We start from the raw sequence: 27,354 nt of genomic DNA, 5'->3' as shown, positions 1-27,354 counted from the left end.
AAGATGGTGGAGCAGAAGGATGTGCTCTCACTCCCTCTTGCAAGAGCACTGGAATCAAAACTAACTGCTGAACAATCACCGACAGGAAGACACTGGAACTCACCAAAAAAGATAACCCACATGCAAAGACAAAGAAGAAGCCACAATGAGACAGTAGGAGGGGCCCAATCACAATAAAATCAAATCCCATAGCTGCTGGGTGGATGACTCACAAACTGGAGAACACATATACCACAGAAGTCCACCCACTGGAGTGAAGGTTCTGAGCCCAACGTCAGGCTTCCCAATCTGGGGCTCCGATAACAGGAGGAGGAATTCCTAGAGAATCAGACTTTGAAGGCTAGCGGGATTTGATTACAGAACTACGACAGGACTGGGGGAAACAGAGACTCCACTCTTGGAGGGCACACACAAAGTAGTGTGCACATCAGGACCCAGGGGAAGGAGCAGTGACCCCACAGGAGAATGAACCAGACCTACCTGTTAGTGTTAGAGGGTCTCCTGTGGAGATGGGGGGTGGCTGCGTCTCACTGTGAGGACAAGGACACTGGTAGCAGAAGTTCTGGGAAGTATTCCTTGGCGTGAAACCTCCCAGAGTCCACCATTAGCCCCACCAAAGAGTCCAGGTAAGCTCCAGTGTTGAGTCGCCTCAGGCCAAACAAATAACAGGGAGGGAACCCAGCTCCACCCACCAGCAGACAAGCAGATTAAAGTTTTAAAGAGCTCTGCCTACCAGAGCAACACCCAGCTCTACCCACCACCAGTCCCTCCCATTAGGAAGCTTGCACAAGCCTCTTAGATAGCCTCATCCACCACAGAGCAGACAGAAGAAGCAAGAAGAACTACAATCCTGCAGCCTGTGGAACAAAAACCACATTCACAGAAAGAATAGACAAGATGAAAAGGCAGAGGGCTATGTACCAGATGAAGGAACAAAATAAAACCCCAGAAAAACAACTAAATGAAATAGAGAGGCAAATTTCTAGAAAAAGAATTCAGAGTAATGATAGTGAAGATGATCCAGAACCTCAAAAAAAGAATGGAGGCAAAGATTGAGAAGATGCAAAAAATGTTTAACAAAGACCTATAAGAATTAAAGAATAAACAAACAGAGATGAACAATACAATAACTGAAATGAAAAATACACTAGAGGGAATCAATAGCAAAATAACTGAGGCAGAGAACGGACAAGTGACGTGGAAGACAAAATGGTGGAATTCACTGCTGCGGAACAGAATAAAGAATGAAAAGAAATGAAGACAGCCTAAGAGACATCTGGGACAACATTAAACGCAACAACGTTCGCATTATAGGGGTCCCAGAAGGAGAAGAGAGAGAGAAAGGAACCGAGAAAATATTTGAAGAGATTATAGTCGAAAACTTCCCTAACATGGGAAAGGAAATAGCCACCCAAGTCCAGGAAGTGCAGCGAGTCCCATACAGGATAAACCCAAGGAGAAACATGCTGAGACACATAGTAATCAAATTGGCAAAAATAAAAGACAAAGAAAAATAATTGAAAGCAGCAAGGGAAAAATGACCAATAACATACAAGGGAACTCCCATAAGGTTAAGAGCTGATTTCTCAGCAGAAACTCTACAAGCCAGAACGGAGTGGCATGACATATTTAAAGTGATGAAAGGGAAGAAACTACAACCAACATTACTCTACCTGGCAAGGATCTCATTCAGATTCGATTGAGAAATCAAAAGCTTCACAGATAAGCAAAAGCTAAGAAAATGCAGCACCACCAAACCAGCTCTACAACAAATGCTAAAGGAACTTGTCTAAGTGGGAAAACACAAGAGAAGAAAAGGACCTACAAAAACAATCCCAAAACAATTAAGAAAATGGTCATAGGACCATACATATTGATAATCACCTTATACGTGAATGGATTAAATTCTCCAACCAAAAGACACAGGCTGGTTGAATGGAAACAAAAACAAGACCCATATATATGCTGTCTACAAAAGACCCACTCCAGACCTAGGGACACATACAGACTGAAAGTGAGGGGAAAGAAAAAGATATTCATTGCAAATGGAAATCAAAAGAAACCTGAGTAGCAATACCCATATCAGATAAAATAGACTTTAAAATAAAGGATGTTACAAGAGACAAGGAAGGACACTACAGAATGATCAAGGGAACGATCCAAGAAGAAGAAATAAAAAGTATAAATATATATATGCACCCAACATACAAGCACTTCAGTGCATAAGGCAACTGCTAACAGCTATAAAAGAGGAAATTGACAGTAACACAATAATAGTGGGGGACTTTAACACTTCACTTACACCAATGGACAGACCATCCAAACAGAAAATTAATAAGGAGACACAAGCTTTAAATGACACAATAGACCACATAGATTTAATTGATAGTTATAGGACATTCCATCCAAAAACAGCAGATTACAGTTTCCTCTCAAGTGCACATGGAATATCCTCCAGGATACATCACATCTTGGGTCACAAATCAAGCCTCAGTAAATTGAGGAAAATTGAAATCATATCAAGCATCTTTTTGGACTACAATGTTATGAGATTAGAAATCAATTACAGGGAAAAAACCTTAAAGAACAAAAAGACATGGAGGCTGAACAATACGTTACTAAATAACCAAGAGATCACTGAAGAAATCATAGAGGAAATCAAAAAATACCTAGAGACAAATGACAATGAAAACACAATGATCCAAAACCGATGGGATGCAGCAAAAGCAGTTCTAAGAAGGAAGTTGATAGCAATACAAGCCTACCGCAAGAAACAAGAAAGATCTCAAATAAACAATCTAACCTTACACCTAAAGGAACTAGAGAAAAAAGAACAAACATAACCCAAAGTTAGCACAAGGAAAGAAATCATAAATATCAGAGAAGAATTAAATGAAATAGAAACAAAGAAAACAATAGCAAAGATCAACAAATCTAAAATCTGGTTTTTTGAGAAGATAAACAAAATTGATAAACCATTAGCCAGACTCATCAAGAAAAAGAGAGAGAGCACTCAAATCAATAAAATTAGAAATGAAAAAGGAGAAGTCACAACAGACACTACAGAAATACAAAGCATCCTAAGAGACTACTACAAGCAACTCTATGCCAATAAAATGGACAACCTGGAAGAAATGGACAAATGCTTAGAAAGGTAAAACCTTCCAAGACTGAACCAGGAAGAAATAGAAAATAAAAACAGACCAATTACAAGTATAGAAATTGAAACTGCGATTAAAAATCTTCCAACAAACAAAAGTCTGGGACCAGATGGCTTCACAGGTGAATTCTATCAAACATTTAGAGAAGAGCTAACACACATCCTTCTCAAACTCTTTCAAAAAATTGCAGAGGAAAGAACACTCCCAAACTCATTCTATGAGGCTACCATCACCCTAATACCAAAACCAAAGATACTACGAAAAAAGGAAATTACAGACCAATACCACTGGTGAATATAGATGCAGAAATCCTCAACAAAATACTAGCAAACAGAATCCAACAGCACATTAAAAGGATCATACACCATGATCAAGTGGGATTTATCCCAGGGATGCAAGGATTCTTCAATATCCACAAATCAATCAATGTGATAAACCGTATTAAACTGAAGAATAAAAGCCATATGATCATCTCAATAGATGCAGAAAAAGCTTTTGACAAAATTCAACACCCATTTATGATAAAAACTCTCCAGAAAGTGGGTATAGAGGGAACCTACCTCAACATAATAAAGGCCATATATGACAAACCCACAGCAAACATCATTCTCAATGGTGAAAAACTGAAAGCATTTCCTCTAAGATCAGGAACAAGACAAGGATGTCCACTCTCACCACTACTATTCAACATAGTTTTGGAAGTCTTAGCCACAGCAATCAGAGAAGAAAAACAAATAAAAGGAATACAAACTGGAAAAGAAGAAATAAAACTGTCACTGTTTACAGATGACATATGACTATACATAGAGAGTGCTAAAGATGCCACCAGAAAAGTACTAGAGCTAGTCTATGAGTTTCGTAAAGTTGCAGGATACAAAATTAAAGCACAGAAATCTCTTGCATTCCTATATGTTAATGATGAAAAATCTGAAAGAGAAACTAAGGAAACACTCCCATTTACCACTGCAGTAAAAAGAATAAAATATCTAGGAATAAACCTACCCAGCGAGAGAAAAGACCTGAATGCAGAAAACAATAAGACACTGATGAAAGAAATTAAAGATGATACAAACAGATGGAGAGATATACCATGTTCTTGGATTGGAAATGATATACTACACTACCCAAAGCAATCTACAGATTCAATGCAATCCCTAGCAAATTACCAATGACAGTTTTTACAGAACTAGAACAAAAAATCTTAAAATTTGTATGGAGACACAAAAGACCCTGAATAGCCAAAACAGTCTTGAGGGAAAAAAACAGAGCTGGAGGAATCAGACTCCCTGACTTCAGACTATACTACAAAGCTACCGTAATCAAGACAATATGGTACTGGCACAAAAACAGAAATATATATCAGTGGAAAAGGATCGAAAGCCCAGAGATAAACCCACACACATATGGTCACCTTATCTTTGATAAAGGAGGAAAGCATATAGAGTGGAGAAAAGACAGCCTCTTCAATAAGTGGTGCTGGAAAAACTGGACAGCTACATGTAAAACAAGGAAATTAGAACACTCACTAACACCATACACAAAAATAAACTCAATATGGATTAAAGACTTAAATGTAAGGATAGACACCATCAAACTCTTAGAGGAAAACATAGGCAGAACACTCTATGACATAAATCACAGCAAGATCCATTTTGACCCATCTCCTACAGAAATGGAAATATAAACAAAAATAAACAAATGGGACCTAATGAAACTTAAAAGCTTTTGCACAGCAAAGGAAGCCATAAACAAGATGAAAAGACAACCCTCAGAATGGGAGAAAATATTTGCAAATGAATCAGCAGACAAAGGATTAATCTCCCAAATATATAAACAGCTCATGCAGCTCAATATTAAAAAAACAAACAACCCAATCCAAAAATGGGCAGAAGACCTAAATAGACATTTCTCCAAAGAAGACATACAGATTGCCAACAAACACATGAAAGGATGCTCAACATCACTAATTATTAGAGAAATGCAAATCAAAACTACAATGAGGTATCACCTCACACCAGTTAGAATGGTCATCATCAGAAAATCTACAAACAACAAATGCTGGAGAGGGTGTGGAGAAAAGGGAACCCTCTCGTATTGTTCGTGGGAATGTAAATTGATACAGCCAGTATGCAGAGGAGTATGGAGGTTCCTTAAAAAACTAAAAATAGAGCTACCATACAACGGAGCAATTCCATTGCTGGGCATATACCCTGAGAAAACCATAATTCAAAAAGACACATGCATCCCAATGTTCATTGCAGCTCTATTTACAATAGCCCGGTCATGGAAGCAAACTAAATGCCCATCGACAGACAAATGGATAAAGAAGATGTGGTACATATATACAATAGAATATTACTTAGCCATGAAAAGGAACGAAATTGGGTCATTGTAGAGACGTGGATGAATCTAGAGACTGTCATACAGAGTGAAGTAAGTCAGAAAGAGAAAAACAAATATCGTATATTAACGCATATATGTGGAACCTAGAAAAATGGTACAGATGCACCGGTTTGCAGGGCAGAAATTGAGACACAGGTGTAGAGAACAAACATATGGACACCAAGGGGGGAAAGTGGCGGGGATGGGGGCGTGGGGTGTGATGAATTGGGAAATTGGGATTGACATGTATACACTAATATGTATGAAATGGATAGCTAATAAGAACCTGCTGTATAAAAAAAAATTAAATAAAATTCAAAAAAATAAAAAATTGAAAAACAACTCAAGTGGCAGAATAATGCTAATATAATTGCATCTACTAATAGGAAGCAGCAGAAAGAACAAACACCATATAAGTGCAGGGTGTGTGCGGGTTTGTGTCTATACGTAGAAAAAGGGCTAGACTCTTACTAGAGGTTACCTTGAAGGAAAAATAGAGGCAATCTTTCACATTTTTAAATTGTAGTTTACATATTATTAAATTCTTCCCCTACAAACATCATAATATTCAAATACGAGGTTTTTTTCATGTAAGAAGAATCACTTAAGGAAGAAATGATGCTATGGTAGTGCAGAAGAAGAAGAAACTAACGCCAGGAAATAATTCCGAATCTGGAGCCTAAGATAGAGTCCCTGCCCTTTGGGACGTTAAGGGGGATAAATATTTCTCAGGTGGCCATGACACAAGTATAGAGGTCTGTAAGAGAAGTGAAAACAAATTGTAGGAGAAGTCAGGAGAGAGCTATTACTTCAAATACGTTACCCAATAATTCATGTTGTTCCACCACTTAATGTTGAGAGGAAAATTCAATTCATTTGAAATCATTTATTCATATCCCTAAACTGAGCAGCATATTGATTTTGATATTCATTTTCACTACATTCAAGAGGCCTTCAGTGTGGAGCCCTTTCCAGTTTGAACTTTCCTCGAATCACCCGCGATTCTACTACCACTCTCTGAATGTAATAAAGCATAGTCAGAGTAGAGGGAGAGGGTGTTTGCTCAGTTTTGTTGACTGTAACAAACATTTGTGTGCCAAGTACTGTGCAAGGGCTGGGGAGGGGAAGATTAAAGTTCCACGTCTTGATGTGAAGACACCTGAGATCTACAGGGAGGGCAGAGGCACACGCTGGGCCTGTGCTCAGGGCCCTGTGGGAGGAAGGGGAGCGAGCAGCATTGCACTCAGCGGGGGAAGGAGGGGACTGGCAAAGAATTCTGAGGAGAAGCAGCCATTTAAGGGGAGAACAACAGCAGGATTTACTTGGGGGAACGAGGTGTGGAGGGCAGGTCCACGGGTGTGAGACACACAGCTGCCTATGGAGAGACGGAATCCACTGTGTCTGGATTGTAAATAGTAAGAGCAAATGGGGAAAGAGATGGGTGGAGGTGAGGTCAAAGAGGTCAGACTCTCCAGGGCTTTGAATGGAGAGTTAGAGAATTTACATTTTATACTGGGCGGGATTTGAAGGGTTTTAAATCACAGAGTTAGATTTACCTTATAAATGGGTCTCTCTGGTGTAGGATAAGAGAAGGGAGCAGAGACACCAGTTAGGAAAACACTGGCAAAAGATCCTGATGTCCCGAACTAAAGTGGTAACAGCAGGTAGCGGAAGCACACATGGGTCTGAGAAACTCTGCCTAGATAGTCAATTTACTAGACTTGACTTGTGAGGATTAAATGTATTTATATATAAAAGGGTCTGAGGGGCTTCCCTGGTGGCGCAGTGGTTGAGTCCGCCTGCCGATGCAGGAGACACGGGTTCGCGCCCCGGTCCGGGAAGATCCCACATGCTGCTCTTGGATCCACTATGTTCTCTCTGCTACTTAGTACTTTCTGCTCTGACTTCTTGGACCATCTTTCCTCTGGTGTCCCTCTCTCTGGTCCCTCCCTCACTCTATTGTTCCTATCACGACACATTTAGATGGTGTATATGCTCTCTCTGGCTGTGAGCTGCTAGACTGCATGTCTGTGTCTCATCTGTATTGTCTTCCCCAGAACCCAGCATACTACCTTACTCAGGGTATTCAAGACATTTTTGGTGAAGGGTAGGAATCAAAGCCCATAATATCTTACAGTACTATTTTTAGCTCAAAAACGTGCCTTTTAGGTAATAAATTCAGTGTGGACACCCATTTTCAAGTTCCTGTCCACAGCTCTTAGTATGTTGTGGGTTAAATCATGCCCTATGTGTTGGTGCTGTGATCTCTTATTCTAAGGTGGAAAATCTATGTCATCCAAGCCTTTGATTTCATCATTAGCAGGTGACACTTCAGAACAGCCCACCATGTTTTAACTTGTGCCCTGGAGAGTGTGGCTCAGCCCTCACTAAACAAACACACTCTCCACCACTTTCAGGCTGATATTCAAAGAACTGAGAAATTCCGTTTTCCCTGAGGTAGTTAGAATGGCCCCTAAAGATGTCTACGTCCTAATCCCTGAAACCTGTGAATGTATTACTTTACAGGGCAAAGAGACTTTGAAATTGTAATTGAGGATCTTGCGATGGAGAGATTATCATGGATTATTCAGTCCCAATGTAATTACAAGGGGTTTTATAAAAAGGAGGCAGGAGAGGAAGAAAGGAGATGTGACAATAGAAGCAGAGTTCAGAGTGATGTGGGGTCATGAGCCAAGGAATGTGGACAGCCTTGCACACATCTTGCTGGAAAAGGCAAGAAAACAAGATTCTCTCTTAAAGCTTCCAGAAGGACCAGTCGCAAAGGACCTTGCCAGCCCATTTTTAACTTCTCATTCCTGAACTGTAAGAAAAGTAATTTGGGTTGTTTTAAACCAGTAAGTCTGTGGTAATTTGTTACAGCAACAGCAGTGGGAAGCTAATACACTCTCCTAACTCAAATCTCATTGGTACAAACAATATCCAGTTTATTTGTTCCCTTTGATGTAGTTCCAATATCTCAAGAACTGCTCTTACATTTCATAGTGTCAGAGTAAGCATGACTCTTCATTCTTTTTATGATTCTAACCAAGACATGGTTGTAGCATCAGCACAAACAAACCCAATATTATAAATTTCCATCTATTCTTAATATGTTAAGTCAATTTGACCCAAGCCAGTACTCTGAAATTTGCCAATATTTTTGGAACCATTCTTTGAATGCAAATTCGATAGCAGCTATAAACCTCCCCCCTCCCTCTTTTCTCTAGCTTCCATTTTGTGTTCACTTATTTGTTTACCTGTTTGTTTGTTTTTTCTCCTTAGACTGCACTGAGTGATAAAAGATACTTCCTTAGACCACCAGCATTCAAATCATTTCACACTTTTTGTACCAACAGTTGAAGAATAACTCCGTTGGTCTTTCTAAATAATGCCATTCCCATTTCTTGATGAGCTTAAAAGTGACAAGCTGTTCAGCTCATAGGCTTTTATATTAGAAGCTTCTCAGACCTAGAAAATTCTGTCCTACGTGGTAAGATAATTTATTCTAAATGTACATTGTCCTTACTAAATTGACGCTCTACACTCATGATCTGGTTTCTCCTGGCAGTTTCGGTGTATCTTTATATGCCAATAAAAACCTTTCTTACTGGTTCTTAGGTGAGAAATACGCTCAGTGTCTCAGACATCATCATCAACTGACAACTTTTCATTAACTTAAAAGTGACACTGTGTTCCAAAACCTGTAAAATTTTAGAGCATAAAATGAAGAGAATGAAAGGAGGCCATGGGATATGTGCTACCTGATGTTCACCTAGGAGCCTGGGGTCCAGCTCAGCCCCTGTTTGGTGCCTGTCGTGAGGCCCTCCTCCCTCCCTTGCTCCCTTCCTCCCTTTCTAGAGCCTCCTCTATATGCCTTTCTCAGCAACATGTGCTCTAGTGGCAGACTTCTGTATATCATGCTTCAGCAATACTAGGGCTCAAGTGACAGACTTCAAACAGGATGCAGCCTTCCTGAGTCTTTCTGCAGACACTCTAGGGGCTGTTTTGTCCACAGACATCAGAGGTGAAACTCTTCTGCATGACAAATCTATCTAAGGCAAGTTTACTAGTCAAAACAAAGTGAAAGGAGTCAATAAGGACATGAAAAGGTGATCAACATCATTAGGAAAATCCAAATCAAAACCACAATGACATACCACTTTCCACCCATTAGGAGAGCTATAATTTAAAAAATAGAGGGTAACAAGTAATCGGCAAGGACGTGAAGAAATTGGACCTCCATAAGCTGCTGGCTAGAAAGTAAAATGATGCAACTGCTTTAACAACAGTCTAGCACTTCCTCAAAAGTTTACACATAGAGTTGTCACATGACCCAGCAGTTCCGCTCCTAGGTACATGGCCAAGAGAAATGAAAACTTATGTCCATGCAAAAACTTCTGTATGAATGTTCATAGCAGCATTATTCATAATAGCCCCAAAGTCAAAACAACCCAAATGTCTATTCACTGATGAATGAATAAATACAATGTGGTATATCCATATAATGGAATATTATTCAGCCATGAAAAGGAATGAAGTACTAATACATGTGATGGCATGGATGAATCTAGAAAACATGCTAAAAGAAGCCAGTCACAAAGGACCACATATTGTATGATTCCATTTATGTGGAATATCCAAAGTAAGCAAATTCATAGAGACAGAAAGTGGATTAGTGGTTTCCTAGGGCTAGAGGGGGCTGAGGACCTGAGGGATGACACTTTTAAGGGGTATGGGGTTTCATTTTGGGGTGATGAAAATACGCTAAAATTAATTATGGTGATGGCTGTACAACTCCCAATGTACTAAAAGCCGCTGCATCGTACACTTTAAATGAGTGAATTATATAGCATGTCAATTATATCTTAACAAACCTGTTTTATAAAAAAGAAGTGGAACAAATGAATATTTCCCACCAGATTACATCCTGAGCTGCATCACTGGTTGCATAACCCATACTACCTCCTCCACCAGCTCTCCCTCTGGCTCCACCTCCTCTTTACTTAGGACCAACAGAATCAAAACCAGCAGCAGCTCCTGAGACACAGTGCCAAGCTGGCCAGAATTTTGTATGTTTTGTTTGTGAAATAATGAATGGCAGGGGGCATTTGCTTAATCCTTCTGGCTTCTTCCTGAGAAGTCCTGCCAGAGCCCAACTGCATATCATTTTTCATTATTTCCAAGGGGATGTTCACCTTAAATATTTATTTCTGTTACCTTCCACGTATGCTCTAAGGCTTCACTCCACTATGTCAACATTCATGCCTATTTACTTCTGTTGATTTCTAGTCATTTCTCCAGGGCCTGCCCTCCACAGAGAGGTGACAGCTGATTGCCTTTATGACATTATATGAGTGTTGTCTGAGCTAAGCCTCCTTAGCCAAATTGTCTCCAGCCTCCCCTTTTCACTAGCTAATCCTCCTGTCTTGGACCTGAACCCCCCATTATTAGCCTTTCCTTTGGGATAAGGCACAGAAGTCCTCCTTGAACTATAAATGTGCCTTGGAAAGGAAAGCATCATTATATACCCGCATATATTTTTCCCAATACAGAGTCAAACACAACAGTTGCTCAATAATGTTTTTCAAGAATGGGTTGGGAAGGTCTGGGGCAAGCAGCACAGTCTAGGAAGAGTTTGCTGTGTTGATAACCTCAGCACTGGGAAGATGCACAGAGCCAGGGAAAACCTCAGGGCAATGAACACCTGTTTATGTGGGTCACTGAAGGACACTGAAGGACCATTAATGGAAAGATGACCATTAATGACCATTAATGGAAAGACCATTAATGGAAAGATGAAGTTTTAGTGTAAGAGATCTTTCACTTAATTTACACTTTTGCCTGAGATAGGCCCAGACTCCTTTTTACCCTGGGACAAGAGTCTTCTTTCTTTATTCCATCTTAATGCAATATTATTCTACTACTATTGAACTTCTGTCATATTTCAGTGATAGTAAAATTAGCCTCTCTCTCCCCTTGGGTATACATCGGCTAGTAAAGATTTGCAAGAGCCCCAAGATTCAATAGGGTGCAGGGGACTACCTAATGAAACCAGAAGACCATTCTCATCTCAAGGGCTCCATTTCCAAGGGCCTCAGCAACATTCTGAAGTTTATTGGCATATGAGGTGTCAAATAAAACTCATGTCTCATATACAGCACATTATTAAATAATGATTACGTCTCAAAGTAGGAGCTGAATGTGTTTCATTTTTTCCTCTGCTGTTAAATAAAGAGGGTTGCCCTCAGCGGCTATTGACAAGTACAAACAGTCAAATCAACACTGTCTGGCTCTGAAATTAAGTGGCACCTCTTCTCCCCATGCACAAGCTGCTCCATATGTCCATTTTAAAATTATGTCTGATTGTTAAGATCAGCAAAGGTGAAATATTCATGATTGTACGGTCTACAGCCCTCCGTTCTGAGCTCCGTTTTCAGTGTTTTTAATATACGGTGCTGCATTTCAAGCAATGCACAGACAAGAGGGACTAGCTCTGCTTCTCTACATCTAAACTTCTTGAAGTCTTTGCCTCTTTGGAAATGAAATTCTCAACTTAGGCTGACTGAGACTTGCCAGTTTGGATCTATTTATAAAGTGAAGAATGACCACCCTGTGGTGTCAATAATTGACGATGTAAGACAGCTCTAGTTTGATTACATGTCTAAATATTATCCTGAGTTTTTCAATAATAGTTTTGGCTGTCCATTTTTTGCCTAAGTATGCTAATTAGCACATCACTACCTAAAATAACAATGCTTCTACTAGATACCAGAAAATATTTAGCCCCATTATCTGATAGAGAATTTCCTTCTGTTTAGTAGGACTATGGTGTAATGATACCACCTCCTTGCTGGTCATGTTGGGTTTCAAATGTGAAATTACAAGATAAGAGAGAAGTACTAGAAGCTTCTGATCTATCACTGAACAAGGCCACACCTGAAATATGCTAGAAAAAAATGATCGTGGCATGATCCTATTAAAAGGCTTTCCAGGGCTTCCCTGATGGCACAGTGGTTGAGAGTCTGCCTGCCGATGCAGGGGACACGGGTTCGTGCCCCGGTCCGGGAGGATCCCACGTGCCGCGGAGCGGCTGGGCTCATGAGCCATGGCCGCTGAGCCTGCGCATCCGGAGCCTGTGCTCCGCAACGGGAGAGGCCACAACAGTGAGAGGCCCGTGTACCGCAAAAAAAAAAAAATGTAACTGGTACCCTTATAAAAAGGGGAAATGTGGACACAGAGGTAAGCATAGAAGGTAGGCGATGTGAAGAGACATAGCCAAAGAGAAAGAGCTGGAAGAGATCCTTCCTTTGAAGTCCTCCAACACCCTAATTTTGGACTTATAGCCTCCAGAACTATGAAACAAGAAATTTCTGTTGTTCAAGCCACCCACTTTGTGGTAATTTGGTATGATAGCCCTAGAAAACTAATACTAATGGCAATAATAATACTTACCTCAGAAGGTTATTTGAGAAGATTAATGTGTCAGACATTGCTGGTCACTTCCCCAAAGACCATCACCTTTTCTTACTTGCTAACAGAACTCTGATTTTTCTTTAGGTATCAGGAAGATATCCCTTGATCTCAGAAATGTGGATGCAATCCTTGGAACAGGGTGAGCATGTAACGCAGCTATGGCTAAGGAGATGTGAGGGGAAACTGCTGGGGGAGGGTTCTGAGAACGATACTGTTCCTGGATAAGAGAGTCACAGGTGGAGAAACACTGCCATTTGTCTCAAGGCTTGGAAGTGGATCGTGGGAGGATGTGATGCTTAACACTGACATTTCAGAATGTAGGAATGCTGGGGAGGGCACAAGTATCAGAGAGATGCTGAAATGATCAGGAGCTCTGATTTCATTGATTGGCTGAATCAACTTCAAGTCTGCTTGTTATATGACGAAAAGAAACTTCTACTGTTTGGGCATCTGAGCCAGGGATTCTCAAACTGAAGCAACAGGGCTGCTATTTCATAGTATGCACTCATTAAACGTGGGCCGCCCTTCCCCTTTGTTCTCCTGTTGAAGCCTCCGTAGCTTTGTTCCCCGTTCTGCATCTTGAGGTTTACTCATTCAGGGTACCTGGATATCCTGCTTCTCAATCTTTGGTTTCATTAATTTGGAAAAATTGTATTTAGCTTGTCCATAAGCATATTTTTTCTTTTCTTTTCCTTTACTCACCTCATAAAATTTGCTTCCTTCAGTCAATTTTCCCTAAACGGATTCTCCTTTTGTTTCAGCTCAACAAAATGATTTCGTCTCCCTGGTGTCTGTGTGACTTAGAGCATGATCTCTTGGGATAAGGACCTTGCCTTTTGAAAGATTTGCCTTATAAAGCATCATGTATACATCTGGGGATTTACAAGTTATAGATGGAGCATGCCCAGGGCTTTGGGAGTGCCTGCAGTAGAGAATGGATGGGAAAGAGGCTGGAATCATCAAACAGGCTCTGGCCTTTTCCACCAGGAGGTCAGTAGTTTAATTTGGCCCAAGGTAATAGCAAGCAGAAATCCAAATGAGAAATGGCTTGGATGAGGAAGCAGGGAGGAAAAGAAAAGGAGTGCATTTTAAACTAATTTCCATTTAATACATTACTGCCAACACTAGAACAAGGGAAAAAGAGAAAAATACGTGTCTTCCTCCTCCTCCTGGGGTCCTCCCCCCACTACCTTAGTAGTAATCACTGCGTATTATTCCAGGAAAGGTTTATGAATACGTGCCATGTATAATTAGAGATAATGTGTACTAGTATTGCCTTTTTATTTTGTATAAATGGGTTCACTGTAAATACTATTCTGCAACCTGTTCCTTTACTTCAAAATATATCTTGGATATTTTCCCACATCTATATACATTCCATAAAAGATGAGTAAAAGATGCCTGAGTAAAAGATGAAATTACTTTCCCAAAATTATCCTTCAGGAAAGGAGGATAATTATTTTGGAGTTCTTACAATGTCTCTCAGATCATGGAGAGCTTTCCTCATTACTTAATTTTTTAATTTAATTTTTATTTTATATTGGAGTATAGTTGATTTACAATGTTGTGTTAATTTCAGGTGTACAGCAAAGTGATTCAGTTATACATATACATATAACCATTCTTTTTCAGATTTTTTTTTCCCATACAGGTTATTGCAGAATATTGAGTAGACTTTCCTGTGCTATACAGTAGATCCATGTTTATTATCAATTTTATATACAGTAGTGTGTATATGTTGTTAATCCCAAACTCCTCATTTATCCCTCCCTCCGCCACATTTCCCCTTTGGTAACCATAAGTTTGTTTTCTCATTACTTAATTTTGAACAAAAGATTGTTTTTTTTGGAAAGATGCATCAGCCTAAAACAACCTCGTTCAACCGTAATTCTGAATGTTTATTGAGGTTTCCTGACGGAATTGCTTAAAAGGAGGGTAAAGAAATTGATCAATTGATCAGATTAGTTTTTATTCCTGAGTGCAAGAACTCAAAATTTCAAGCTTGACATTGTGTAAACAAGCCTTTCAAAGATCTTTTAATAAACAACAGAATAAGTAGTTGCACTGTGAAACCTCACATATACCCTTACAGAATGAGTGATAGTAAAACAATTTTCCTGATGTTATGTGAACGGGGACTTGTGGTTTAGGATAAAATTTCTAGTAAGAGCGTCATATGTGGGCCAACAAATGTTGCATCTCAAGTAACAGATGGAAATAAGTGAAACGTACTCTGAAATTGTATGTTAGATGGCACAGAAAGGAAAACCAGTTTGTTTAATATTTAAATAATTTAAATAATACTGATTCTAGAAATGCAGAAAGTGTGAACATTTCCAAAGCAATTATGTGATCTTAAATGTGAATGTGTAATTAGATTAATAAATTAAATATAAGTAGACATTTGACTATTCCATTTATAACACTAAAAGCATATACATTTTAAGTAACCAAAGCCTTTAAAAAAAAAACCCTCACATTGAAGAATATGAGACTGCTTTCTATTCTAGACAACTTTCTATGAGAGCATAATGGAAGATCTACTCCATTCTTGAGGGCTGCCTGGTATTCTATAACAGAGGTACACCATGGTTTATTTTGCCAGTTGTCTATGATGGCCATTTATATTTTATGTTCTGCAATTACAAACAAGATTGCAATCAGTTTCCTCAAATGTGTCTTCATGCACCCTTGCAAAAATGTCTATGGAATAAATTCCTCCAAGTGTAATTTCTGGGTCAATTTATATTATAGTTGAATAGAATTTTCTATGCCTCCTTTATTTTCTTTCTTCCTCACAAGGAGGAGTTCTATTAGTATAGTGCATTTGTGTTACACTGTATGTGGCGGTCAAAATCAGCAAGGGAAATGCTTTATTATCTTATATATTTTCACTCTGAAGTCCATAGGGCCCCTTCCCCTCCATTAAGCCCAGCACACAGCAGGATCCCACTAGGGGAGGACCTAACAGAACTGAGACTCTGGGAGCTGCAAATCTGGAGAAAGACTCAAAAGATAAAAAGACCATCTGATGAGGGAAAAACCATGGAAAGAGGAGGTCAGAGAGGACATAGAAAAGGAGATTAGAGCAGAGGCTCCCTTGTTTTCATCTGAGCTGAACTCTGTGTAGTCTGATAAGGGAGCTGAGAGGCTAGAAAACATGTCCTCTGGGTTTTGTGCACATTTTATTTCCAGTAATGGGACTCTACCTTCACACTCTACCAGATATTATGAACATTACTAAGAGGTGATCATAAATATTGCCAAAATGCCCTCCAGAAAAGCTGTTTCAAATTCCTCCCCCACCTAAAGTTTTTCCCTAAACCCTCATCAATGTTTTCTATCATCAAACTTTTAAATTATTGCCAATTAGTGAAAAATAATATCTCAGTGGTACTTCTTTATATATGTTTAAGCATCTTTTCTTGATCATTGACCAATTCTATGTCTTCTTCTTTGCCTATTTTTTTTTTTTGGCTCCTGTTGTTTATATTTTTCTTATTGATATGTAAAGAGCTTGCTGCATATTAAGGAAATTAATCCTTTATCTGTTAAGTGGGGCAAATTACTCCATCTGTTATTTATCTTTTTATGTTGTTTAATTAATTAATCAATATTGCTATCCAGAAGATTTATATTCTTAAGTAATCAAATTCATCAATTGCTTTTCTTACAGATTCTGTTGTGAAGTGCTGTTATATTTTAATGCCAGCTGGTTAATGTATCAGAACACAGAAAAGCAGTCAGAATCTCATTCTAGCCACTTACCAGGAAAGCCATTTTGGACAAGTCACATAAACTTCAGTAATTTTCTACCTCTACAGAGAGGAAACTTTATCATCTGTCTCACTCTGTTTTCCTCTGCTGTCTTGAGAACTGAATGAGGCAAAGTTTATCAAAGGCTCTCCACCCTACACAGTGTCCATGAATGGTAAAGTAATTTAGATCTGCAAATGAAGGAGGAAATGTGACAGATTTTGAGAAACTGAATTCCTCAAAAATAAACACTTGAACTAGGAAAAAGTAATTCACATTTGTGGAATCAACTATATAAATTTCAAGCAAGGCAAAGAGAGGATTTTATGAAAGCTTCTTTCAATTGTTGATCAAAGCTGCACCAAACCATCCCAGATACTGTAAGCTATCGGATCATCTTAATGACCCTCACATTCAGAAAGTTCCTTCAAGTGTCTTGTCAGTCATGGAGACTGGTGGTTAGGAAAAAACCTAACCACTTACTCTTTTTTTTAAATTTATTTTTAAAAAATTAAATTTTTTATATAATTTTAAAGGTTACTTTCCATTTACAGTTATTACAAAATATTGGCTATCTTCCCCATTTTGTACAATATATCCTTGAGCCTATCTTACATCCAACAATTTGTGCCTCCCACTCTCCCACCTCTATATTGTAACACCCCCACACACACTGGTAACCACTAGTCTGTTCTCTGTATCTGTGAGTTTGCTTCTTTTTTGTTATATTCACTAGTTTGTTCTACTTTTTAGATTCCACACATAGTGATATCATACAGCATTTGTCTTTCTCTGTCTGACATTTCAATTAGCATAATGCCCTCCAAGTCCATCCATGTTGCTGCAAATGGCATTATTCCATTCATTTTTATGGCTGAGAGTATTCCATTGTGTGTGTGTGTGTGTACACACCACATCTTCTTTACCCATTCATCTGTTGATGGACACTTAAGACACTAACCCACTAACCACTTACTCTTCATATCATAGGGGTTCTAACCAACTGAGAACAGAAAGAACAAGCCATTTGGTGATTACAGTAGAGCATCAGCTTTATGGGTGATAAAAAGCATTGGAGAATGTGGAAGGACTTCTTACCACCTTCTCTTGGGACCTCACTGCTCTGACTTGGCCACCAGGTACAAGCAGAAATGCAGAGACTAAGAGGGCAGCACCCTGGTTGGGCTGTCAGAAGCAGCTCTTGTGTGGCCTGTTTGCTGCATGGAGTCACAGGGGCAAAGCCCTCAGAGTGGGACAGACTGGTGCACAGGGCATGAGGGAGCTCAGCCAAAGGGTCTGTGTTGTCTTCTTGCCCTTGACCAGCCTGGTCAAAGACACTCAGGCTTTCTGCATTCTCCCCTTTCAGATAAGGCCCTCCCTTGGGGAGAGTGAGGACACTGAGAGAGAGGAAAGAAGGGTCATTTTTTTAAAATATTGCCCACGTTGAAGAGGTGCTGATAGGAACTCCCTTGTCTTCTATTGGAAACATGAAGAAGGAGAGACAGAGATCAGTATTCATCCCCTAAGATTATGGCCTTTGATGGGGACGATCTTGGCTTTGAATCTACTGACCCTAGCTGGGTACCATTAGGCAAGTTACTTAAATTCTCTGACCCCTAGCTGCCTCCTCTCTAAACTGGGACATGAATGCCTACCTGCTGGGGTAGGGGGGGAGAATTCAAGAGACAACACATGTAAGGCTATTAGCAGAGTAACTGGAGCAGAATGTGAACTCAATAAATGTTAGTTTTCTTTCTGTATCACCTAAATCTTTTACAAGGATCAGGCTTAGTTTTGTTCCTTCACCTCAGTGAAGGCAAACAGTCACAGATTAACCTCCCATCCATGGTTTGGCTTCATGCTTTTGAGGCTAAACAACACCATTTCTTTTATCTTTTTCTACCTGGGCCCAAATTTTCCAGTCTTGGACATTACCATGGCCCTCTTCAGAACTCTCCTCTATTCTGCTTCATTTCTCTTCATTTATGGAGCAACAGACTGGATGATGGCTCTGCTCCCAACAGGCTCAGGTTCAACAGACTTTCTTCCTCTGTCCCCCCTCCCCCTCAAAAGCTGCCCACAGTTACACCTCATTCCCCTCCAGGAAACTGGAGAGTCCCTTTCTTTGAATTTCTGTGGTGTCAATGACTCCTCATTTCCTGCCATTCCAATATTGTAGGTCCCCCTTCCTCACTCTTGAATCCTGAATTAGGGTTATTAATACTTCTGACTAGGTCCCCTGAAGAAAGCAGACCATCTGGCACCTTTGGTAAGGTTCCAAATTGTAATTGTTAAAAATCTCCCCAAATAAATTAAAAATAAAGAACTAGTACCAAACTTTTCCATTTCTTCATGCATGTGAAGAAGGCAGATGGCAGAAGGGCCCCAGCACTGGAGAAAGCTCCCACCTGAGGCCACAGAGCCGTCAGCTTTCAAGGGCAGTGACTTCAGGATGCGGACATATGGAGAGGTCATTTGTTTCTCATTTACCCAACAGATAAGAATATGGAAATAGTCTCAGTCCATTTGTTTGATGGGCCTCCTAAGCCAGTAATAAACAAATCGATACAATTAGTTTTGGCTCATCATCGTTAAGGAACCTTCACTGTTGGGACACAATTTAATTATACCTCTTGCTTCACAGGAAAGGAAAGCTCTCGAGACACGTGGTTTCTCTTGGGGTTGTAGCAATGTGGTCGGGAGTGGGGTGGCTCAGTGGCAGTGTCTTTGTGACTCCCTGTGAGTGGTGTGCCTGTGTAAGGCACAGCTGGGGTCTGCCCAGGGTTGTTCTAAGTGCTCCTGCTACAAGTTCTTGGGAATTCATCTGAGCAAATCTGCATTCTGTGTGAAGCTCAGATATAACAATGCTAACAAATTGAAACAATGCATAAAGATTAAAATAAGGATGTCTAATCCAGAAATGAAATCAAACCAGAAGCCGGAATGCCTGGTGTGGGTTCTCCATGTCCCTCTGTGATAGTGACAGCGTTACAGAGCTGCGTTCTGCTTCAGCTTTTCCAGCTAAGCCCCTGGCACATTGTGACTAACAAGCAGCTGATACTCTGTAAGTGAGACCTGTGGACTCAATGTTGCTGGTACAAAGCACTCTTTGGACCACAGTTGATGCTCCATGGGCTTAAAGATTTGAATAGCACCTGTCTACATCCCAGATGGATTGTTGCATATGGACAGAGGAACCGTTTCACATCTTTCCACTTCCTCCTCTCACTTCCAAGTAGAACTCATTCTTAACCCTAAAGGGAGGACTGTCCAATTAGAAGAGTTGAAATTTTGATTTGGAAGTGATCTTAGACTTACCAGTGTGGCCAACATCCAAAGTTTCAAAATAGGAAACTAAGGCACAGAGCAGTTAACTTATTTGCCTAGGTTACCCAGCTTGACGTGAAGAGTTTGGTACTTGAATCTAAAGCTCAATTGGAGGGCTCCCTCTGCTACATCTTAACAGCAAGTCCCTATTTCCAAAATTCCCTGCAAAGGAAGACTCTCAAATAACAAAACTTGTTGAAAGTTTAACTTACTATCTCAACCTGTAGTACTTTCCCACTGGGTTCCACAGAGATCATCAATGGAGAAAAATCATTTGTCTAAGATTATGTGGCTTCTAAGCCAGTAATCAATTAAATATATATGTTTGGAGTTGATTTTATATCTCTTTCCTTTTCAAAGTCCAGTGAGATACATGTTGATTTAAAAATCCATATTTAAACACATGGAAGGGTTCTACAACTAGATATTACAACTTGGATGTGAGTTACCTAGGCTAGCCTCCTGACCTTTATCAGACTGTGACGAAAGTGAGAAATGACTTTTTTTCTTAAGCTAGCGTAATACAAGGGTTGATTGTTACAGGACATAGCATTACTTACCCTGACAAATACATGAAATTTTTCACACCATTGGCAGCCATAGCATACATTCCAGCCAGAGCAAGAAATTCCCCCCTTAAGCACCTAATTCATATGCAACAAGATTATGACAAGGATACTGTAATTTTTATCACTCTTCTCTAATAATAGTAAAATTCAATCTATTATTCTCTCCATTTTCTAATACCAGTAAAAATGTGTATTAAGAAGTACCTAGCACACGCACACAGTGTGCACTCTGTGAAGGTTAATCTTAAATGCCAACGTGACTGGGTCACAGGGTGCCCAAACATTTGGTTGAACATGAATCGATAGACTGGGTAAAGCAGATTGCCCGCTTTAATGTGGGTGGGTCCCACTCTAATGTGGGTGGGCCCCACCCTATCAGTAGAAGGCTGGGATAGAAATAAAAGACTGATCTTCCCCTGAGTAAGAAGAAACTTTCCCTGCCTGACTGCTTTGAGCTGGGACATTGGTTTTTTTCCTGCCTGTGGACTCAACATTGGCTCTTCTTGGGCCTTGGGCCTGTAGGCCCTTGGACTGGAACTACATCATTAGCTCCCCTGGGTCTCCAGTTTCCAACTGCAGATCTTGGAACTTAGCCTCCATGCCAGGAGAGCCAATTCCTTAAAATAAATCATATATGTATATATTGATATATGTATATATTTATTCTATCCTTTTGGTTCTGTTTCTCTGAAGGACTGTAATACACACCCAATGAGTGTTTGTAAATGAACGAATGGATTAGAAAACTTAATTCAAGAGACTTGATAATACCAAAACTTCTTCCAAGAAAAAATGCAAATTTACTTAAAAACAGGATTCTCCATTAGAATGTCAGAAATGAGATTTCTAGATATTTAAGGTGGCATAGATTCTAGAAAGCATAGGATGTGGTTAAGATATCATTTAGGTCTCAAAATGGATAGGAAATGTATTAGGAAAATGGAACAAGAAACATGTTCAGAAATCCTACTACCAAGATTGAGTCAAGGTTGTGATAAACACCAAGACATTTTGACAGATATTCTACTATTTGAAAAATGTCATAAAGTTGCAGAGATTTACAGAGATATGAGCATAGACCCTACTAAGAGCCTGAGCAGAGATGAGAAAGGAGCTCTGATGAGAAAGGGGAACTAAACTAATCTGGAGGTGTGCGACATATACATGAAACTGCTCATATCCTCTGAGGAAATGGCCCTGCACATATGTAACATTTTCAGATTGTGGAGATTCTTGATAAGTTTGTTGATATCAATTTGAAAAAGTTCTGAATGACCAAATTCAATACCTCTTCTTCTTTAATGCACATGTTAAAAGGACAATGTGGACCAAATAAATAAATCAATACATGTTTTGAAATCAGAATAAACTGTATAATAAAAAGACAGAAGTCATACCAATGTCTGCACTGTCTTTTACTCTGAAGAGCTGAAAACACACCTATATATGTTACCTCATTTAAAGCAGGAAGACAGGCATTCCTTTCAGACAGTCCAAGAAGGCTTACATTTTAGAAAACTAGAAGCTGTCAAACTAACAGGGCACATTTGAGAAATAATCAAAGTCAGTAATCAGTACACTGAGATCTTAACATAAAATCAGGAGCAAAGGATATGCTTGAGCAGAGACACCAGAGCTGAAGAGATGACAGGGGTCGTTTTCGTGTCTTTCTTTCAAACCAAGATCACCTTTCTACTTCTGGTATCCCCTAAATTCCCTTGTCGTACAAGTCCCACTCCAAATGCTATTTTTTAGTTTTAGTCCCCTCATCAGTTTTTCTAGGTTTCTCTAGGTGTGCCCTGAGGCCACGTCTTTTGGACTTTGCCAACTCTACACGGCAGCATCTACCTCTCCAGCCACTTGAAATACTTCCAGCACAAATTGTTTATTCTTTACTTCCAAAGACAGCATTCAGTTCTTTTTTTTGTATGTTTTGTTTTGTTTTTCGGCATGCGGGCCTCTCACTGTTGTGGCCTCTCCCGTTGCGGAGCACAGGCTCCGGACGCGCAGGCTCAGCGGCCATGGCTCACGGGCCCAGCCGCTCCGCGGCACGTGGGATCCTCCCAGACCGGGGCACGAACCCGTGTCCCCTGCATCGGCAGGCGGACTCTCAACCACTGCGCCACCAGGGAAGACCCCAGTATTCAGTTTTGAAAGGTTACTGAATGGTATAAGCAATTGTTAAAAAAAAAAAAAAGAAAGAAAGAAACTAGGGCTTCCCGCGCAGTGGTTGAGAGTCCGCCTGCCGATGCAGGGGACACGGGTTCGTCCCCCGGTCTGGGAGGATCCCACGTGCCGCGGAGCGGCTGGGCCCGTGAGCCATGGCCGCTGAGCCTGCGCGTCCGGAGCCTGTGCTCCGCAACGGGAGAGGAAAAAGAATCTAAAATTGAACTTAACAGGGAGTAAAATGATTTATAAATGTAGGTCTAGTGGTACTTTAAAAATAAGTCAACAGACGTAAGAAGATGTCAACTCTCTGTTCTGTATCCCTCACACATCCCTTTGCAGGCCCAACCCTTGGAGTGAAGAAAGGGTGTAGGGTTAGAGGCAATTCAGACAATCCCAGGGCCCCAGGAGATGACCTCTCCTTGCAGGAGAATCAGCTAGTTGATAGAACAGGTGATGAAACACGGCTTATGAATGACATTACCCTGCAACAGATCTTCAGTATCCCAAACTTCCAAACCCATGTGCTTATTAGTCTTACATATTTATTTAACCTCCACGTTTCCCCTTTATTCATTCTCTTATTTTGAGTCCATCTAGATTCCTGCTCAGTACTTCCCTCAGGGTGGCTTATACTGTATGCTAAGTAGTCCTATACCATAGCCTACTTCCATGCTCAAGTTAGGTTTGCATAACTGCTTCCTTGTGTTACCATGGTGTTATAACATGAAGGGTAGCTTGGTTTCCTAAGACATTTTATATGGCATGGGTGGGGGTCAGTGTTGGTGCTAAGCTACTGCTGATCAGTTTTCTTTCAAACCACATTAAGTTTTTATCATCAAATAACCAGATACCTAATTTGCAATAATCGATAATGTTTTTTCTTTTTAATTTTTACTAAGCTCATATTTTTTGGTCTGCCTTTTTGTTTCTTTTTTGATGTAAGCCTATTTTTCTCACTCAAGCCTACTTATTCTAAAGCATCATTAAATCTACTACTTTATTTTACTTCTCATTATGTGTTTTATTTATCCAGTGTAAGGCTCTCTTGGTAATTTTGTTGGCCTAAAGGACATCAATAAAATTATTCCTGTTCATTAACTCACTGGGCCTCCAGGCCATTCTTAGAAGGGCAACAGGTTAACTCATTGTCAGGGAAAGAGCAAAGATCATGGAGTGAGAAAACCTAACTAGCCACCGTGTAGGTTACTAACTTCTGTGAACCTTAGTTTACTCATCTGTCAAACAGGAATAATAATATATGCTGCAAACGCCATGGGATAGTGTACATTAAATTGTGTATTCATATCAGGATGTTAAATTGGAAGTTTTGGCTGAACACTCCGCTTTCACAGATAATAGATGTCAAAGTGATTTATGAGACAGACCAGTCTGCAGGATTTGAAAAGGAGACAACTAAAACCAATTACATGATCTTAAGCAGGTCAACTACACAGAATATAAGAGGCTTAAGACAGGAAAGAATGAGTGGGAACTTCAGCATGAGCTATGCTGTGAGGTCCCTTCCCCAAAGGGGTGTTTATCCCTTCACAGCCAATCAAGTGAAAGGGACTTTCACAGGACCTCTTGGAAATTTGGTATCTGTCCTCTGCAGCAGAGGAGATGTAGTGGAACTGGCGTCTAACATTCAGAGGCAATAATGAGTTGAAAAGTGTCTCCCAGAGTTTCTTGGGACAAAAGTTGTGTGAGTGTGTGCCTTAGATTAAACATAGGCCATGTAAGCAAGGGAACCAGAATGAGGTTGTGTTAGCTCCATTCCGTCCCTGAGATGGGAAAACTCATCAAATAGAAGCTGGGGGTGGGCCTCTTATCCACTCCCCTCCAATTCCTTGGGACTATGGAAGGAGTAAGGAAGTAGTCAGAGGAAAATGAATCATCGCCTATATCAAGAGAACAGCGCAGTTGGGAAATTCCCGGCACTGAGGGTAGAAGGGGGATTCCAAAGAAGCCAGGAAAGTGTTCAGTGAGAAAAAGTGTTTTAATATAGGCCAGGCCCAGAGAGCATGAGGCCAGCCTACAGCAGAACTGGCCATGCAAGAGCTTGCCTCTCCTCCTTACCTCTTGCTCCAATTCCAAATGGTCTATAAATAGCAGCTAGCTAGTGCAGAGAGAAGCAAGAGAGGAAAAAAGGAACCAAATGCATCACATTTCCAGGCTGTGGGCCCACTGGGAAGAGAAAGAATAGCTATAATTTTGAATGAAATTAGGTTTGACTGTTACATGGGACTGGACATCTCAAGTACCAAATTGTGACAGTATTTTGTTGCTTAAAGTGACCAGAATATTTTTATTTCTTAAAAGGTATCAGAAAGCCCATGGGTATATCCAAGTTGAGGTTTCATCTGGCAGCAGAGAAAAAACTGAAAATAAAGAGAGAGGTGACAAAATAATTTTATTATTACATTCCAAGTTGTTAGCTTTCAACGTATTTGAGATACACACACACACACACACACACACACACACAATATATAAAACAGTATAAAAATGTTACATAAAATATTATGCTAAAAATTGAAGTGTCTAGAGACTGCAATGTAAAATAGATGGGAATTTCCAAGGTCAACCCATTATGTGCAGATTTTCAAAAAACTGTTCCTGGATCCTAGAACTTAATCCCCACTTTGAGAATCCAAGAGGGTCTAGAGTCTGGTGCAAGGATGAGAAAGAATGAAGGGATTTCATCAGAAGGCTCTTGCTTTCCTAAATCTCCACCTCCCCACTTCTACCCCAAGTCTGATGAGGGGAAAAGCAGAAGATCACTGGGACATCTATGGGCTGTGTTTCCTGGTCAGGAGCTAGAAAAGACTGATGCCTCACTAACCGCTGATTAACCGGCCTCCCCTCCCAGAGTCATTCCGGGGAGGGATATGCATGTTTCCCATGGAGCAGAGGTGGGTCATATAGGAGAGAGAGCAAGTGTAGGATTTTCTTGCATCATTCCTAGATGATGTCTGCCTAGAAGGCTCACACCCAGCATATGTACCCTCTAGCTCCTAAGAGCCGAGAAAAGAGCCACAGGAAACCATCTAGACTAGGATATGCTTAGGAACATGCTTAGGATGAGGGTCCTCAGAAGAAGGGGCCCAGCGGGGAACCTCTGAAGGAGCCATGAAACCTTCCTCAACCAGGCAGATCAACTTGAACCATCTGTCAGGCTCAGAGAACTAACAGCCAAGTAAGAGCTATTCAAGTAAGGATAGTGTAGTACCATCCCCTTTAACCTTCCTCCCACCTCTTGTTCAACCCTGAGCTGAGGTGACCTTAAACAGCAGCTATAAGATGAGAACAGAGATGAGCAAAGGAGAGTAGAGAAAGGACCTCAGCCCATGGTCCCCTCTCAGACTGCAGAGCTCCATCTGGGGAAGGGGAGAAGACTGAATGCTAACTCAGGTTCAGAGTTTTGATTATTCCTTAGAACTGGAAATCACAATTACTGAATTGAGACTGTATTTGTGACTTCAAGGCATTTTAGGACCATTTTACCCTTGAGTGAGCAGAGGAATTATGGAGCCTACTAGAATTTTCATCCAGGAGCAGGGAAAGAGAATCCCTCTCCAAAAAAACAAATGTAAAGGGACGGTAGAAAACAAAAGTTGCACTTTGATTGCATAGTAGTTGACAGTATACCCCAATGCTAGAACAGCCCTGGCACATAGTACGTATTCAATAAATATTGTATTTACATATATACGTGTGAACACACACATACACCTGCAACTCTGGAAACTATAAAGCTTCCTACAGTAATACCTCTAAATAAGTACATTATTATAACAATTATTAATGGTGGTAGTACCCAATTCCCTGCGATCTTGATAAATAAGGTTTGCAGTGGAAAGCATTCATCCATTCATTCACTAACTGAGATGACAAATGTTGACTAAACAACTTCTTTATTCCAGGTACCACGATGGGCGGTGAAATATAATGATGATGCAGCTCCTGTCTTTACAGATCTCACTGTTCAAAGGGGGAAGACGGATAAGCAAACAAACAGTTGGTTCCAGAAATCTTGAAATTTTGACCGGGGAGGAAGAGAAAGGAGAAGAAAGATGATCACAAAAAGTCCATGAGTGGTATTTGCCCTGGGCTTGCTGAATTCTGAACAGCCAGCAGCCAGCATAAAGGACAGCATGGGCTGGGGAAATAATGGTACCAGCAAAGAACAAGAAGCATTTTGCTCTCTTCACAAATTCGTGCAGCATGGCTCTGGAAGTGGAAGCCAGGTTGTTACACAATCATGGACAAATGACAGATGTTAGAATGAGCTAGAATGGATGGCTGGGGAAGTAATGGGGGTTGAAGGCCAGAATGCCTGGAAATTGTCTTACGTTGTTTTGCATTCATTCATGTAGTCTTTCATTCAATAAATATTTATTAAGTGTTGGTTCTGAGCCAGCCTGTATGCTCTGGGATGTGGGTGCTGGAGAACTGTCCATTGGAAGCCCACCCTGATCTTCCTGTTCCTGTTCCTTCCTGATACCTCTTCTTGCCAG

At 40.4% G+C, this 27,354-nt stretch overlaps 1 protein-coding gene across 1 annotated transcript in view; it reads right to left on the bottom strand.

The window, feature by feature from the left end:
- The window catches only part of ST6GALNAC3 (ST6 N-acetylgalactosaminide alpha-2,6-sialyltransferase 3), a 217,558-nt gene that overhangs the window by 120,939 nt on the left and 69,265 nt on the right, over nucleotides 1-27,354 (bottom strand). The window lies entirely within an intron of this gene.

The sequence above is a fragment of the Phocoena phocoena genome, chromosome 1 (genome assembly GCF_963924675.1).
Source record: "Phocoena phocoena chromosome 1, mPhoPho1.1, whole genome shotgun sequence".
Taxonomy (NCBI): domain Eukaryota; kingdom Metazoa; phylum Chordata; class Mammalia; order Artiodactyla; family Phocoenidae; genus Phocoena; species Phocoena phocoena.
Note: the sequence above shows the minus strand (reverse complement) of the source record. Positions and strands in the feature narration are given on the sequence as shown.